Consider the following 17,236-nt stretch of genomic DNA (forward strand, 5'->3'; position numbering starts at 1 on the left):
AATGCTTTAAGTCCAGCTACAATGGCAGACAAACTGCGACCATGTGCTGAGAAAATGTAGTTCTAATATCCTGACTCAGTCTTTTTGCAACCATATTTGCTATATTTCAATTTGAGTGCCAAGCAGACAGAAGAGGGATAACAAATTTGCTTAAGCACGGAGATCAGCAGCCACTGAGAATATTCACCCTGGCAGAATGGTTTTCCCCTGTGCTTGGTGCAAAAGTCAAAGTATATGTGACCCACACTAATAACTTTACATTAATTTGACTGAACATGATCACAGGAAGCAGTGACACAGTCATTCACACAAAATGCAAAAATTGTCTTTAAAAGGGAATATTATACTTTTCACTCATCTGCCCTGAATCTTGTTAAGATCATAATACTGTGTTGCCAACTGTTTTATCTGGTTGAAGTTCAATACTGCTGCTTTGAGAAGAGTTGTTAAAAGTTAAAATAGAACTATAGTGGAGCAGGACAAAAATAGCATCAGAATACAATGACCACTTGGAAAACGTGGGCACAGTTACTTACAGTCATATTTGTACCTGGATCTGTAGGTGTAGGAAGTTACTTGGTTTACCAAGTTTTTCTCAAGCAAGCACATGCACATGTTCTTTCTGTGAAATGTCCTTTCTTTGCCTATGTACTCTGCACTCAACAAAGTTTCTAATTTCAAAAACATGAAATCTTTATGTGAATTTAGGTTAAATGGTAAGGCAATCTAATGACCTAAGATATACATTTATAATTTCAGCATATTCTAAGGACCAAATTTTGCTACAGTTTAGTATTCAAGTCAAGAGGATCATATGGATATTACAAGAATATTTTCTGTTGCTTTCAAGGGGTATGCATTTAGCAGAGATTTAAAGCACACACTTAAATGATTTGCTGAAAAGGGATCATCTGGAGAATCAGGGCTGAAAACAGGAGGAAACATTAAAGTATCTTTAATAGCTATCTGAAATTAGTTTTAATCATAATCAAAATCCATAAACATCCACATATTATAGTTCACATGCTCATACATTCTTTTAATAGACAAGTCCAGAAGGTCAGGAGTATTTTGGAACAATCTCATGCGGTGTAAAATGTGTATGTAACTAATATTGCATCTCACTGTTGATAAAGCCTAAGGTTCTTGTTGTTATTTTGTCCTTTTTTGGCTATTATTTCTTAGTATAGCTGCCAGCTGGCTTTGCTGTGGCTTTCTCTCAAAAATGTCCCAGGTCAGAGAAGAACTGAAAGGAAATTTATCATATTATTGTTATTGCAGTACAAATGATGTACTGAAAGAAACCCATACAAACTATATTGAATTGACAAAACAATTGTACCCCAGTAAAAATACCCCAGTATTCATGTACATAGTTGTCTTAAAAATGCATATTTTTTTCTCATAGAACTATTAAGTAACTTACTAAGTAAAGTCAATTTTACTTTACAGTTGCCATTACCTAAGTCTAATTCTGAATTTGTTGAGCCTTTCTGGTGAGAATTTATTGATATGGGATCTTTAGGCAATGTTAAATATTTGTAAAATTTGAACTTATTTACATTATGTGAGACAGGAGTTTGAAAAATGAGAGGATTTTTGTGTTTTGAAAAGTGTTTGGCTTCTTTTTTTGAAGCATCATCTTTCAAAATCTGCTTGCTCTAGAAAAATCATATTTATTTTATTCATTTATTTTCAAAGATATTTTCCTGACCTTGTTTTTATTTGCTCATTTATTTCTGACAAGTTCTTCTGTCTAGATTAAATTTTCAATTCCTCATTCTCATCTCAAAGATGAGATTTTTTGGTAAATCTGAGAAAATTCTGTTCACATCTTTTCTATACAACTACTAGGAACTAGATTGAAAAATGATTTTTTTTTCATTAAAAATATACTTTAAGACTAGATTCTTTTTAAAAGGTACCTGTTTAGTCACCTACATGAAATGAACTGTTCAGGCAAGCTGGTAGGCAGTATAAAGTTTTGGAAATTAAGTGAAATAGTAATAAGCAGTGGAATAAATCATTTTGCCTCAGTTAAAGTATGTCATGCTCACTAAGTTTTAGAGTAATGACACTCTTTAATTAAACCTCTGTTCCCTTCCCTAGCTTCCCTAAGGAATAAAGAACATTGTCAGAAGGGGATGGACAAATACGGGGCAGAAGCCCATAACATAAGTCATTCTCCTGTGCTAAAGGAAGCTTTCGTTCCCCAGACATGGCTCAGATCCACACATCCACGCAGGGTGACTCCCTTTGCTTTCTAAGTCCTACTTCCTTCATTGGTGAATTTCTTTTTTTCTTTTTTTAGTCCTAGAGTTAATTAGCTTCAGTTATTTTATTCCTGATTACATGAGCTTCGTGTTCAGGACATTACTCAACTGTTTTCATTTTCATCAGTGTCTCTCTCCTTTTATAATCTAATTGAGAATTGTCCAAGTGCGGAGAGAAATATATATCTCCATCTTATCAACTGGTATTTCTTAGTGAATATAAGCTGATCCAGCACTGAATGCATCAGCACAGGAAGTGCTTTGGAGCACTAACATTGTCATTGAGCATTTGACATACATTTTGACTTGACTAAGATGAACATATAATTCTGTGGACTTATAACTTATTTTAATATAAAATTTGATATTAGTGTAAATATGTATATATCAGATATAAGTAGAATAATTTTCCCAGACAGAAACGCAGTTACATAAAAGATCATTTAGGGCATACTATACAGTTTCATTATGGAGATTAAAATATGTTTTGAAAATAGTCCTGTAAAAAGCAGTTAATGACAATTGTCATTACAGATCACCTGTTTAACTCCTGTTTTCTCTCTTCTCCGTTCAGTGCTTGATGTTGAGGGCACTCCCAGGTTCTCAGGGAGGCACAACTTATTGGCCTTAGGACCCTTTGCTTCCCAAGGCTGTTGTCAAATTAATGACACTTGGCAAAGGAATTTACAGGGACATTAACTCAAACACTGGCCAGCCTTTCACAAGATAAAATACAGCCGAGGACACGTTTTAATTAAACTTTCCTGCAGGAAGGTGTCCTCAGGCAGCAAAACGTGGGCTCCCTCTTGCCTCTCTGGTCCCAATGATAAACTGTGGAGTCCTGTGTATATGAAAGGCTACTGACTCCTGTGCATGGAGCATGTGAAGAAATAATGCTTCTGCCTTTTTTCCAGTCACTGTCACTCTGCCACAGCTTATATTTTTCTAAATTTGTTCTCAGTTTTAAAGCCATGCTCCTAAAATTTGCCCAGCAGACATAAAAGCAATCAAGATTACAGGTCCTACTTGAATTTGCTGCTGGAGAGGGATGGAGAGGGGTGAAAAAAAAAACATAAGCTTTTGCCTCAGTCTAAGGAGAAAATTTGTCTCCTCACTGACAGTGTTGGCTTGGGGAAAAGATGTATCCCCTTAACCCACCCCTCACCAAACCATTCTGATATACTACTTGGTGATGCATCCTGACTTGTGCCTTTTGACACAGCCAATGTATAATTCCAGACCTCATTCCTTAAATACACACAGATTTCATCTTTGAGATGGTAAATACAGAATACTATCAATTATATTGCAATCCATAATATAAAGGAAAGGAGGGTAAAAATATACCTAAACATTTACAGTGCAGCAAATGCTGTCATACTGCAATTACAAGAAAATCTGCTGACACAGAATATTATTCATTTTTGTTTGTATGTACCCAAGTCTCATAAACTTTAAATACTAAACCCAGGAAGTTGTGGTCCAGTACACAGACAGTCATATGCACAGCAACTGAAAAAATAAACTACATTTTAAATTATCTGCTAAATATGAACAGTCAGCCAGTTACTGTATCAGGCCTTCCTTCTGAGGCATATAGTAAGCTAAAACCTGCAAGTCCTTATACACATACTGATCTTACGGATGGAAGCATCAAAACTGATTTCAGTGAGAATATCCCTGCTCAAAATCAAATGGGGTTAGAGGCTGCAAGATCAAGAATATATTCTTTAATATATTCTTTCTGTTTTCGCTGAGACAGTTTGAAAAGTAAGACACTACTTAGGCTAGGAATGCAGTATCTGGCCCACCATTCACATTTTATAGACCATTTAAAATCCAGCTGATAGGAAAATATATACTGAAGTTTAATGCCCACAAACTTAATATAACACACTTTATTTTATATTAAGCTTGAAAAATGTTTTAAATATTATATTGGAATTCTATGCACAGTAACCTCTTACTACATTGAAATTAAATCTGAGTTTGGGACACTTAATTGAGAATGAGAAAAAAAGTATTTGCAAAAACTGACTGCACTGAAGTGTAAAAAATCAATTAAAACTTCCAACCATCCCTGGACATAAATGTTTTCCATAAAATAAAATGCTGCTAAAAGACTCATGATTACACACCTAAAAAAAAAAAAAGAGCCTATTTTATTTTTTAAAAATTTCCAGGGTATGTCTTTAAATTGACTAGAAATAAAATATTTTAATTACATTTTAAACATTATTTTTACACTGCAATAAAAAATACAATTAATTAATTCTTTAAATACCAAAAGCGCACATATTATTTTTAGCACACATTTTCTGTTTAGTATTTATAATTGCCCTTCACTGTATACTTGTGTACTTGGATGGGAACAGGCTATCTTAAATAAGTGGATACCACATTTGATCGGTGAAGCCAGAAGTCTTCAAATGCTGCCTTGTAACCAGAGTGTCACTGGATCTGCTGTATCACTCTGCACTTTCATACAAGAAGCTTCAGTACACTCCCGCCAGTCTTACTCTTCAAACTTCCCTGCGTTTTGTGCTTTTATTACAAAATCTTCCATACAGCTATATACCACACACTCTGCCACTTCATTGCTTAATCTAATTCCACTGCATTCAGAACCTATTATACTGATGGGTAAGGTATGAGAATAAATTCCTCAGTAATTCCTCAGTTTAGCATAGCATCTTCTGGCAAAGGACAGTGACCTCAGGTGTATAGTAAACAGTAGAGGTTTTTTGTTTTGTTTTGTTAAAAAAAAATCCTACTCTCCTTTACTGCAGTAATTTCTGCATAGTATCAGAGTAGTATTTTTATACTGACAGACTTACTGAAAGACCTAGCATTTATTCCCCAGAGCAGGTTAGAACAGAAAAATTAACATTTCCCTGAAGACCAGCAGGTTCAGAGAGTTTAGTGTCTTGACACCAGCAATATGTATAGATTGCAGTTGGGGGAACATTTATTGCACTTATGGAAGCACAAAAAGTAAATTTAATCTGTCTAGTTTAAGAAGCAAATGCTGTGAGAATGTGTCAAGATGGGCATATACAACCCTGTCAGGGACTGGGAATACTAGTCAACAGTGAATACCATACTGCTGAGGATCCTTTGCATCTGTTTTCTAAACTAGGCAGATTAAAAAGAGTGGTAGTATGCCTACTGGTGTTGTCATTACACCTCCAGTTATGGTAGAAATCAAAGGCATCTATGGCCTGCAGAAGATGTTTGAGAGAGACGTACAAGAAACTCATCAGTCAGGCAATATTTGAATCACACCCAGAGTGAAAATTTCTCCAAAACCTAAGCAGTTAAAAATATCTTAAGACAGACAGTTTAATGCACTTCCAAAGGTCTTTCCCCCCCTCCCCCGCCCCGTCTCTAGTATAGCAGTTATGGACAATAAAGTAAAATTAATTGACTGAGATTGTCAGAAAATTAGACATAATGTTTGCTATTGGGAAAATTACTTGTTTGCATGGTCATATTTTTTAAATCTTTAGTAAAGTGAAGAAAATAAAGAGCTTGTTTGGAAACATGCAGGCATATGGATTAGCAGGGATTCCTGATGTTCAACTGTGTAAATGATCTTCTCTAGTCACCTTTGTTATTTGGTAACTTAAACTCAGAGTGGTTTAAACCTGATATCCCTGGACGAGTAAAATATTTAATTTCTATAAATAGAGAGGGATGTGTGATTTTTTAGGTTTGTTTCAAGGAAACAAAAGAAAATGAAAAACTTAAGAGAAAGATGATGAATAATGCTCTGCAGGTGAGGCTATCCTTCTATCACTGCTAGAAAGTTCCCGCTCATGATACCTTCTTGTTTCTCCCTGCTCTAACTCAATGGTAGCCGAACTGGAGAACAGCTCTTCTCAGTCGTACAGCAGACTTCAGGGTCGACTTCATCCAGAAGAGAAAGCTGAGAGTCTGGATAAGAAACAGGCCCTGTCCCTAAGCATGCAGGAAACAGAGGTGTGAGAAGTTGCCCCTCTTCTTTTCCAGAAGCAGCCCAGGCAGATATGAAGTCACAAGGAGAGGTTTTCATGGGTCATTTTCTTTTCCAACACACTCACATTTCAGGAGCAGCAGTTGCAGTCAAAGTAGTTTGGTACATGTGACAGATTTATATGAGACAAAGCCTACCACTAACAGCATCTGACAGACTCTAACAGAGTCCTACAGGAAACAGTTTAGGAACTTCTAGCCTTGAAAGCTGAGGGGAACTGAAAAAAAATCACAGTAGCACTCTTACTGTAGGTACCTAGACATGGAAAATGCTTATTGACTTCATATAACTCACACCTTCACTTGCTTCAGTATTTTGTCTACTAGTAATTGCAACAGCTGACCCTATATTTGGTGAAGATGACATGCAAGTCTAGAAAATGTCATGGTTTCTGGTGCTAACATTGTGTCTTCCCTGTCATAAACAAGCACATGCCAATGCCTCTTATTTTCAAATTAGTAATCACATCCTACACATTACAAACCATCAGATCTCAGTTGCTAGCAAGCTGTTCCATGTTGCCAGCTATCCTTGATATTAGATCATCTGATAGTTGCTTAGTGGTTGCTAAGGCAGAGTCTTACTAAGTCTCATTCATGCAGAGTAGGATTTATTCACTGTTTCAGTTTCCAAGCTATCTGTCTTCAAAAATGTGATTCACAATGGATTGATGACATATAAAAAACCTAAACCCTTGCTCAGACTTTTTGAGAAATCTCCTTTATTTCAGTGTTCGCAAACGAGCAGGTCTTGATTGCGGTAAGCTTCAGACAGTAATTCCCCATGTAAATTTGAACCTTGCTTTTTTGCTCTTCAAGCTTCTTATCAGATAAACTGCCTTCCTGTCTTCTAAAAACACTTTTTAATTAGATTATATCAAGCAAGATATTAATTAGCAGAATCCGTATTTCCCCAGTACAGGATATAGTTGCTAAATCAGATAGAGATTTGGATAAGGAAAATCTAAGCTATTATTTAGCACACTGCAATGAGAAACATAACACTGAAGTCCTTATTTCATTCATGCTCTGCTGAGCATACGAATCAAAGTGATATCAAGAACAAGGCAAAGCCACTTTGTGTGCCAAAGCTCATTTCTTTTTAATACACCATTTAATCTCACGATCACTTTCACACTGTCTGTTCTGTTTTAGCAGAACAGTAACATGCCTATGCTTTCATACGAACAAATTCTACTTTTAAAAACAACTAAATAGAGTTAGATTTAATTTTTTTCTTCCAAATGATACAATTTCTAAGGGAAGGCAAATGCCCATGTATATACTTTACGCTTTAGTAGGCTTTTTAAATATGTCATTCTTTATGGATGACACATACATATGCTTGGTATCAAGAGCTGGGCAGATTTTTGGCTGTTGGTTTGTTTATTTGACGTGCGGATGTGCTAAAGTTGGAAGAAGTCTATATTTACAAATGCTAAATTAACCAAAGTATACTTTTTCCAAAATATGCCATCATCATCACAAAATTGTGTATGTGTGTGACTAAAATTATCATATAGTTTCATCTGGGGAAAAATAAACACTCAGACATGACTAGGTTCATAGAGGAGGAGGAGGAGCCACCCCTTTGCTCAGCACATCAGGGATTACAGCCATTCAGTATGGCTGTGGAGGATGAGTTTTATTTTTGCTCTCTTGCCTGACAACATTTGAACCCAAATCATGTAAGAAATATTTGTAATAGCAGATGATTGGGTCTGCTTTCATACTTATAAATTCTACTGAAAGAAACAACTAAGTACAGTTAGAATTAACATTTTTCTTTTGAATTATGTAATTGGTACAGCTAACAGCCTGGGTTTTTTTTTTTTTTTTTCTGTTTTATTCACTCATACAGTATAATGAGTGCAGTAAAGTAGGCAAAAATCTACTTTTCTGGTTGCTAATATTTTATTTAACAAACAAAATTAAAATTTTTATGTATCGGGGACTGGCTTACAGGGTAGGAAGTCAGACACTTTGTCTCAAAATTTATTGTTTTATTAAAAAAAGCTGTTTTATATAAAATACAAAAATTCCAACATGAAGAGTCATTAACTCTATGGAGTGTTGGATTCATGTCTCCCAAGAACAGAGGAGAGAACTGAAATGTCATTTCCTGCATTTTTGGTGAACTCTAAGTATCAAGTAACTGAATTAAAGGGAACTACACTTTTCCCCAGTAGTTCCATAAAAAATATTGAAATCAGTGTGTTTTATTTTAAACTAAAGTATGGGTTTCCTCCCAGTTTTTCAAGAGACAAAAATCTATTCACACAGTAAAACAATAACAAGTATGTGAGCTTGAGGATATTGGTATAAAATGAAAGTATGCATTTGTGGTTTTCTCTAAAATGAGGTAGCCCATTACTGTGCAATTTCACTGTTCATTTTAAGCTCCTCAAATTTGTTATTAACCCTTTTTTTTTTTCTCCTGCATAAAATTTTACTAGCAAGTATCTAAACTTATGATCTGATTAAAAAAAATGGAGGGTCAGACTGCAATGGACTGTGGTCTCTATTAGAAAAAGCTGTCAAGCTATAAAGAAATTTGTCAGAGAAGTGTATTTTGAGTAAATCCAGTGTAATGCACATGTTGTGGAGGTCAGTAAAGAAAACAGTTGTTATCCTTTACAGGCAAAAGTTACACAAACAGATGCTGCAGGGTACAAATCTGTTGGATAGAATCTGCCTTGCGGGACAACCTTCTCCAGTTTTCTTCATGCTTATGCATTACAGCGCAGGAAGGTTGCGTGTGCACTAGCCAACACAAAAGGAATTGTGGGCTGCAGCTGTGAAGTCAGTTAGGAACATATGCCCATTTACACGTATCACCACAGTCACAAGGGCTATGCTGTCTCACCCATCCATTAATGCACTGACTTGCTCTCAGTTTCTTTTCGCTAAAGCCACTTTCTCTCAATACAACTAACAAGCATAATTTGGATGAAGTGACCTGCTTATTAAAAGGCAGATTGAAAAGGGCTGAATTCAGATTTTGACGCATGGTCTATTTTTTAAACCAATGTGTCAGAACATGAAAGCATATTATCTATAGGTACACAAGATTGACAAAATTGGTAGTACAGAGAGCAGCCGGGAAAGGCTGGAAGCTTAACTGAAAGGAATTTTTCCTTTGGGGATTTTTGTTTGTTTGTTTACAAGTGACTTAGAGTGCAGTATGGCACAGCATAACAGAACAGACAAGCTACAAAGGTTCTCAAGGATGCAGATAAGAAAAGGAAACGGGTTATTGTGAAATGTAGTACCACGGAATAATGAAAAATAGAGCTATGCTAAAAGACTGAATGTAAGCAGTGGAAGTTGTGGTGCATTAGAATCTTAAAAGAGAACCAAGAGTTTTTACTTTAGTAAGAAAAAGGTAGAAACCAGTGAAGGAATTCCTGCCCAAACAGATATGAGAAATGTAATTTTTTAAACCATTAATTTACCTATTTTTAACTCTCTCACAGCAACTTCTCTCATCTCCTGAATGATTTCCTTCTTCTCTCCACTTCCTCTTTTTTTGATCTACCAGAAGAAGGGTTGTTGAAGTCTGGTGGAAACAGTGTCTCAAAAGCACCTGGCTTTTGACTCCAGCTGTTACATTTTTTGCCTCTTCGCTGCGACCCAAAAGCCTTGCCTCCAGCAGAGGATGCACAAGCTTATGACATTGTCCTAACTGGAAGTGTCTAAGTGTCTTAACCTTTCAATTTCCTTAAGAGCTGGCTAACAAGAAAGCCATACCCACTGGATATGATTATTAAAACAAAGGAAAGAAAAGCTTTGCAGCGCTCTGACATTTCCAGAAGAAAATCCCAGCAAATGGAAAGTGCTTGACAATGCTTGCTTGTGCCTTTACACTTACATGTTTGACTGTACCTAATCTTTTGTTTGCAGTTAGACAAAAGCCAGGACAAATTGCATGTTTGTCTGTTCCTATTCGAAGAAGGGGAACAAAAGTTTCAGAATCAGTTGCCAAAAAAATGAAGTTACTTTTCTCATTCTTTACAAATATATAAATTGTAAGTATTTGATCTACTGAAATAGCAGGCCTAACTGAAGCTGCCATTTCCCACACAATCTGAAAATATTTTTTTGGAAATTTTTTTTTCATTTTTCATGAAAATCATTCATTTTTCATCCAAGAGAAGTTTCTAAATTAAAAAAATGCTGTAATTTTACAAGAGAATTTTTACCATTAGTTAAGCTGCATATTGCTGTACTTATCTCTGACCTTTGATTGTGCATCCATGTTGCTTCTCGCAACGTTTTATGTCATCAGTAATGCATTAAACTCAAAAGATACACACTTTAAAACATGTAACAGTGGCAGTGAATAAATGGCTTCTGTAATTCAAAAATGGTTAAACCTATTTCCTTATCCAGAATTTTAATTGTCTCAAAAAACACAGGTTTTTCTGGCGAGGGAGGAGGTAGCCTACTGTATCAGGAAATGAATATTGCTACCGATACACATTATTCACTCAAGGTTTTGAAATGGAGTTGCGGTGTAGCATGGCCTTTGGTGGTTACATAACAGTCATAATTGCTGTCCACTGCTGTGATTCCCCTCTTCTGGCTCTATGCAATGTTCAGGGATAATGAAAAATATTGTCCTTTGCGGACTGGAGTGAAAGTCCTTGTTCCTTTGGAATGCAAAATCAGGCCGGCTGAAGGCCAGAATTTCAATTTACTCACACAGCTTTGTGTGGAATACCTAAACAGGAATACAACTAAAGTATTAAGACAGAAGGAATACAAACTATTGGCCTTCAAACACTGGAGACACTGAATTACAATATCTTTGGATATGGATATTCTTAAAAAAAAAAAAAAAAAAAAAAAAAAGAACAGCTACTATCCCATCACAGAATACATATAATTAACAGGATTTTGTTTTAATAATACAGGTATTCAGAGCTTGGGAATGGGCTGGAAACAATCACTTTATTTTGAAAGATGGTTGCTATGCTGTAATTATCTCATTTGGCAGTAACTAGAGAAATCAATCGATCATTTAGCTGGTTGCATAATTATTTAATGATTCACTCCTTCTAAGTACCCACATAGAGTGCTACAACAGCATAAAAATACCAGGTTTTTTTGAAGAATGAGTGGTCAATTTCATATAGCCAAAGAGATAATGTCAATTCATTTAAAATAATCTAGCGCAGGAAAATGAGAGTTCAGTTTCCTTCTGGAAATATATCTCAAGATAAGCAAAAAACATCTTGGTCTAGAGAATGTCATGAATATCTGAAAGTACATATGTGATTACATATGCATATGTGTGTCTGAGATGAGCCAAGTCATCCTTGTGTTTCTGTAGATTTCCACAGTATATAGATGGGTGTGTGCATATAGGTTCAGCATTAGAATTCCTTAGGTTATTCTGCTCATATTTTACAATTACAAGCAAGAATACAATTTACAAACAAAAGTTGCTTACAGATCTTTAATCTTTATTCTAATGTGTTTGGATGTCCAAGTATTCAGTACAAGATCATTTTGTACATGGCTTGAAATTATCAAGTTGTTTTTTCAAACCATTTGGGGACTGAAAAGGGTTCTTTAAATCTTAGTTTTGTAACACAAACTGGATTTGTCACAGAAATAGTGGGAAAATTTTATATTCTTCTGTATGTCTTATTAGCTGCATTTTTAGATGAAAAATCTAAAATATTAGAGAAGGCTTATTTGGTCTAAAGAACACTTGGTTTTCTGTAATGCATAAGATCCAAAAGCTCGTGACTACTTGCTGTGCTTTCTTCACAAAGGTTGACACAGTACACAAGGTGAAAACTGTCATAAAAATCCCTGCTCTGTACTGTTACGCAGACAGGCTGAGAAAGTCTGAGTTAACTTGTCCTAGCAGCATTTTGCAGCCCTGGCCCATCCTCCTGACCATTGCAAGAATAAAGGCACAGTATTTCAATAAATTCTCTTATTCAGTCATAGTTAACTCTGTCCAAAATTTTGAAGCCAAACCAGTTTCATCTGGGAAGATGCCATTTCAGTTACACCAGGCTGTTTGTATTTTGCAAAATCTATTTACAGTCTTTGAAAATTTGTTTTGATAGCATGACATATCCCATTCCCAGAATTTCTGTTTTCAAATTATATATTTATAAAAAAAAATTATCTTCTATGGTAATTTAAATGAGCATTTCAGTTAAAGCAGTTCCTGGATGGAGGCAAAGCTGTTTTTCAGACTTTCCTATATGCTATATACTACTTTTTGTCAAATTTCTTCTTTTTTTTCTTTTTTTAGGACTTGAGCCCTATAGAAATTGCAAGATAAGTAGACATTACAACACTTTGTAAATGAAATAGGCAATAAAAAGTTAAAGCAAGAAACTACAGGATGAACAATCAGGGATTGTTTGGTCGCTCTTGTAAGTTATAGTCTAAAATGTAGTGGATTTTTCCTTAAACTGGAAGCCAACAGCTCTACATGATGGGGAAAAAAATCATTTGTCTGATAACCTGCAGTTTGCTAGAGAGAAGAACAATAGTGTCCATTGGTCTATGCACAGTAAACTATGAGTAATCAGTAAACTATGAGCTGAGACCTCATTCTGAATCTGTCTTTCTTCATAATATGTGATTATACTCAAGCATTCTGTTTTGGCACAATACTAACATACTAACCGACTTTGCCTATAAAAGGTATTTATACATACATTGAAAAACAATCTATTTAGAATGAGGCAGAAGAAAAATACATGCTTTCGCTATACCTATTATATTATTTTATTAGTGGATTTTCTGTGATACGGAGAGTTTTCAGCTACCATTAGCTTTAACTTGAGTTCTAGGAACACTTTGAAGCATTGGACCATTATTTTTCACTACATAAATCACAAAACTTCCTCTAACCACCCACTGTATTGGCTTGCTTTTCACATGTAGCATAATAAAAGATTCCTGAAGACAGGGAGGAAGCAGGAATCAATTTGGGGAGTGTTAATAGCATCACAGAACAATTTGCCTTCAAGCAGTAGCTCCAGTAATTTTTTTCTTATTGGTTACATTGTAATGATTGTATTTTATTTAAAAGGAGTTTTGACATAATCAATAAAATAATTACTAATTGCTTTCATTTAGAATATGGTTATTTGAATCTCTCATTCTAAACTCGTACACCTTAAGATTGTCAAATATAGTTTGTGATTACTGGGGGGGGGGAAGATTTGCCACTGGATTATTTTTTTTAATTGCAAAATGTGACACATTTTATTGTCTTTGGCTTAGATGTTTATAAGCCCTGGATTACCTTCTCTCAAGTATCTTCCAGAAAATGTATCACAAACCTATCTCATTCTTCTGGACTGAAGCTAGGAAAGTCAACAGCTTCAGTGCTCCACAGTCAGGATATAGTCTCATCTGATGTTTGCTAGCTATTATTTAATAAATCTGTCTAAGTGTAAGAGTAGAACTGTGCTTCCAAAATTTGTATTCTTATCTGATTTCTTTTTTTTTTTTTTTAATAAAGCCCAATGCAAAACTGGCTGAAGATCCCACACCAGTGTTCCCCATGGATCTCCTGTATCTCAGGGAGTTAAGTACACAAATTAGAAGGGCAAAACACAGCATCCATATTAATGGCCTAGCTGTAATTCTTTAAGCCATCAGGGCTCTTTTACCTGGGAAACTGCCAGATATGATCATTTAGAACGTGAAACTACTTTAGGAGAAAGACATAATCCAACAGAAAGTACAAAACTATTGTTTGTTTCTTGACAAAATAATGTGTTTATTTATGGCTAGAGTTTACCAAGATGTCTCTTAGAATCTTTAAAGAAAAGTAAGTGCTGCCCAGTCAAAGCTGAATAAAACTCTGCAATCCAAAATTACAGAAATAATTACAGATGAAGATGGGAAGAACCAGAGGTAATGTTTTTTGTTTCCTATCTATTGACATTGATTAAATATTAGTAATACATTTAATGGACACTTCAGGATTCTTTTATTATTGATTTTTTTCCCCTTTTCCCCCTCTTTAGGACAATTTATGTGGCTAAAAAGAAAACAAGGCTCACTGCAGATTGCAGTGGCTAACCCCAGCTGTTTCCTGTGTATTTCCTAAGCTGAACACCTCACATTACCAATTGCTCTGACACTTGTAGTGCCATTAGACAGGGAATAAACAACTTCAAAATCATCTACAGAGCCCGACATCTAATTAGTCAAACAAGTAGGCTGGGAAATCAGAAACATCGGAGCCAACTCTATCTTACAAAGTGTTATGAGAAAAGCATATGCCAACTGCATCTATGCAGGACAGTACTGAGATGACTTCGGGTACAAATAATCTTGATAGTCTTGATAGCTTTTGATACTCAAGAAGTATCAGTTTTATAATTCCTGAGGGAGAAAAAAAAAAATGAACAGCTGGATTTTTATATTATATGGGTTCTGTAATGCAGGAAAGACCCAGTCCAAATAATAACTTCTTCAGAGTTAAGTGAAGTAATGTTGTCTAAAAAGACAGAAAGAGAAGGATGCCAAGGCATTTTGGAAGCGAAGTATAAGATTTTTTTTCTTGGCAGATTAATATAAGATGATTATAAAATATTCAAGAGAAGCCAAATTCTGATTGAGGTGGGGGTTGGGAAAGAAGTACAACTTTCATACTGGCAGGGAGACTTTCAGTTAGATCAATACTTTCCCTTTCCTTGAAGGGCTATAAAACTTTCCTAAGTTCCTTGCACAACCTGTGAATCTATAAAGCACTGTCATCCAGCACAGAGAGTGGCTGTGTTAATGGCCTCTTAACTCAGTGTGCTGCTGCTGTCAGGAGTAGCGGGACAGGAACATTGAAGTGGGGCTTTCTTAGCACAGCTAGAAAGGAATGGGGAACAGCCAGTGCAGATACTAGAAAATGAAGAGGAAAAAAATCCTTCTGGTTACTGATGATAAATGGTGCAGAAATAAAGGTTAAAAACACATCAGACTTCTGAGTCATGGTTAGCAAAACAAAACAAAAAAAAAAAAAACAAAAAACAAAAAAACCCAAGCAGACATTACTAATATGTAAAGGCAGCAAACCTAACAATATCTGAATGACATCCCAACTGTTCACAGAAGCATGGGACTTAGTGCTTAGAAAGAACACAGTACAATCTCTTTCCTGATTATATATGCAATTTATTTATTTATTTTTATTCTAATTTATACATGCAATTTATCTTAAAAACAGGAGGGGAGCTGATAGAATAATAACTCTCAATACACAAATTTCCATGACAACATTTTTTTTTCCCAAAAAGCAAGGAAACTTAAATTATTCATTAATGAAAACTTTTAACAGGAAGGATATGTCAACATAAAACAAGAAACAGCAACCTTAGGAAATGATTTAGAGATACAAGTTAACTAACTCTAATTGTTTATTGATGCATAAACTAGAGCAAGATGTAGGAAAATTTTAACAACCTTGAAGGAAAAGAGACTGAGGTGGTTGAAAATCTCCTGGCTACTACTGAAGCCATCCATTGTTGCTTCCTTACAAAAAATCTCAACCTGTATTTGACAGTCTATCTGTGAGGCCATGAGGGAACAACAGCAAATGTCATTTAGAAAGGCTTTTGACACAGTCTTCCATAGCCTACTTGCAACCAAACTGGGGAGTTATGAGTAGAATGGGTGAACTACAAAGTGGGTGGAAAACTGCTGGACCACTGGACTCAAAGGGTAAAAGCCCATGGCAGAAAATCTAGCTGGATATGAGCAGCATTCTTCTGATGTCATCACTGGAGCAAATACTGTTTAACACCTTCATTAATAACCTGGACAATAGGAGGGAATCCACTCTCATCTAGGTGCAGATGGCACCAAACAGGAGGCACCAGTTGACACTGGAAGGTCAGGGCTGCAATTCTGTGGGACCTCAACAGGCTGGAGAAATGGATCATCAGGAACCTTATGAAGTTCAGTAAATACCACTGCAAAGTCTTACATCTGGGATGAAATAACCCTGTGTGACAATATAGACTGGAGAATAGCTTTGCAGAAAAGACCTGGGTGGGCTTGGTAGACTTCAAGCTGAGCATGAACCAGCAACATGTCCTTGTGGCAATGAAGGCTATCCTCATACCAGGCTGCATTAGGAAGAGTGTAGTCAGCAGATCTAGATGCCTTCAGCTAGCTAAAGAGGGGTTATAGAGAAGATGAGATCTGACAAGATGAGGCAAGGTATCTATTTCATTAAGGCCTGAATGATCATTTGTCATTCTAGTGATCAAAAGTCATACAAAAAGACAAGGTAATTCCAGCTTTTATACTGACTTACTGTTCAAAGATGACATTTCCAGGTCAAAATGAGAAGAAAACATAGATTGTGTTACCAATTACGTATTTACTTATTGAAGGGTTATCTGTTGCATGACATGTGTCCCCTATAGCTGCTTTTTTTTCCTCACCACACATCTTGAAGACAGTTCTGTTAAATAATTCTTCTTGCTTTATGAGAAAGAGAGAGAAAACATTATCATGCTGATCATTAATGATAGCAGCTGTTACATAATTCTGTTATGAAGCTATTTCCTGCTGCTAGAGGGCTTGAAATAACATTTACTCGTATAATTGTAATTCTATTTATTTTATCCATTCTGGCCTAAATAAAAAGCATAAATTAATCCATATTGAATATTTCATGGAGATAACCTCTTTATAAAAAATGAATTAAATGTTTTTACTAATATTTGACATGTTATTACAAAATAACTGGTGCTAGAAGTCATATCTCACTCAACCAAAGTTATATTAACTTCAGATGATCCATTTGTCCTCCTCATAGAACTAGACTTCCATGTAATTACATATCATCAATTATAGGCACTACTATATATTAATAAATATATAAATCATCTGTAAAGGTGGAGTTCGTCTTACCTACTTTAGCCATCTGAAAGTTTGGCATCTAGGTAAAACTAATCATC

At 35.5% G+C, this 17,236-nt stretch overlaps 1 protein-coding gene across 1 annotated transcript in view; it reads right to left on the minus strand.

Annotated features, from left to right (window-relative positions):
• The window catches only part of NALF1 (NALCN channel auxiliary factor 1), a 489,143-nt gene that overhangs the window by 237,333 nt on the left and 234,574 nt on the right, over positions 1-17,236 (minus strand). The gene's annotated exons all lie outside the window — the stretch shown is intronic.

This window comes from Apteryx mantelli, chromosome 1 (assembly GCF_036417845.1).
Source record: "Apteryx mantelli isolate bAptMan1 chromosome 1, bAptMan1.hap1, whole genome shotgun sequence".
NCBI lineage: Eukaryota > Metazoa > Chordata > Aves > Apterygiformes > Apterygidae > Apteryx > Apteryx mantelli.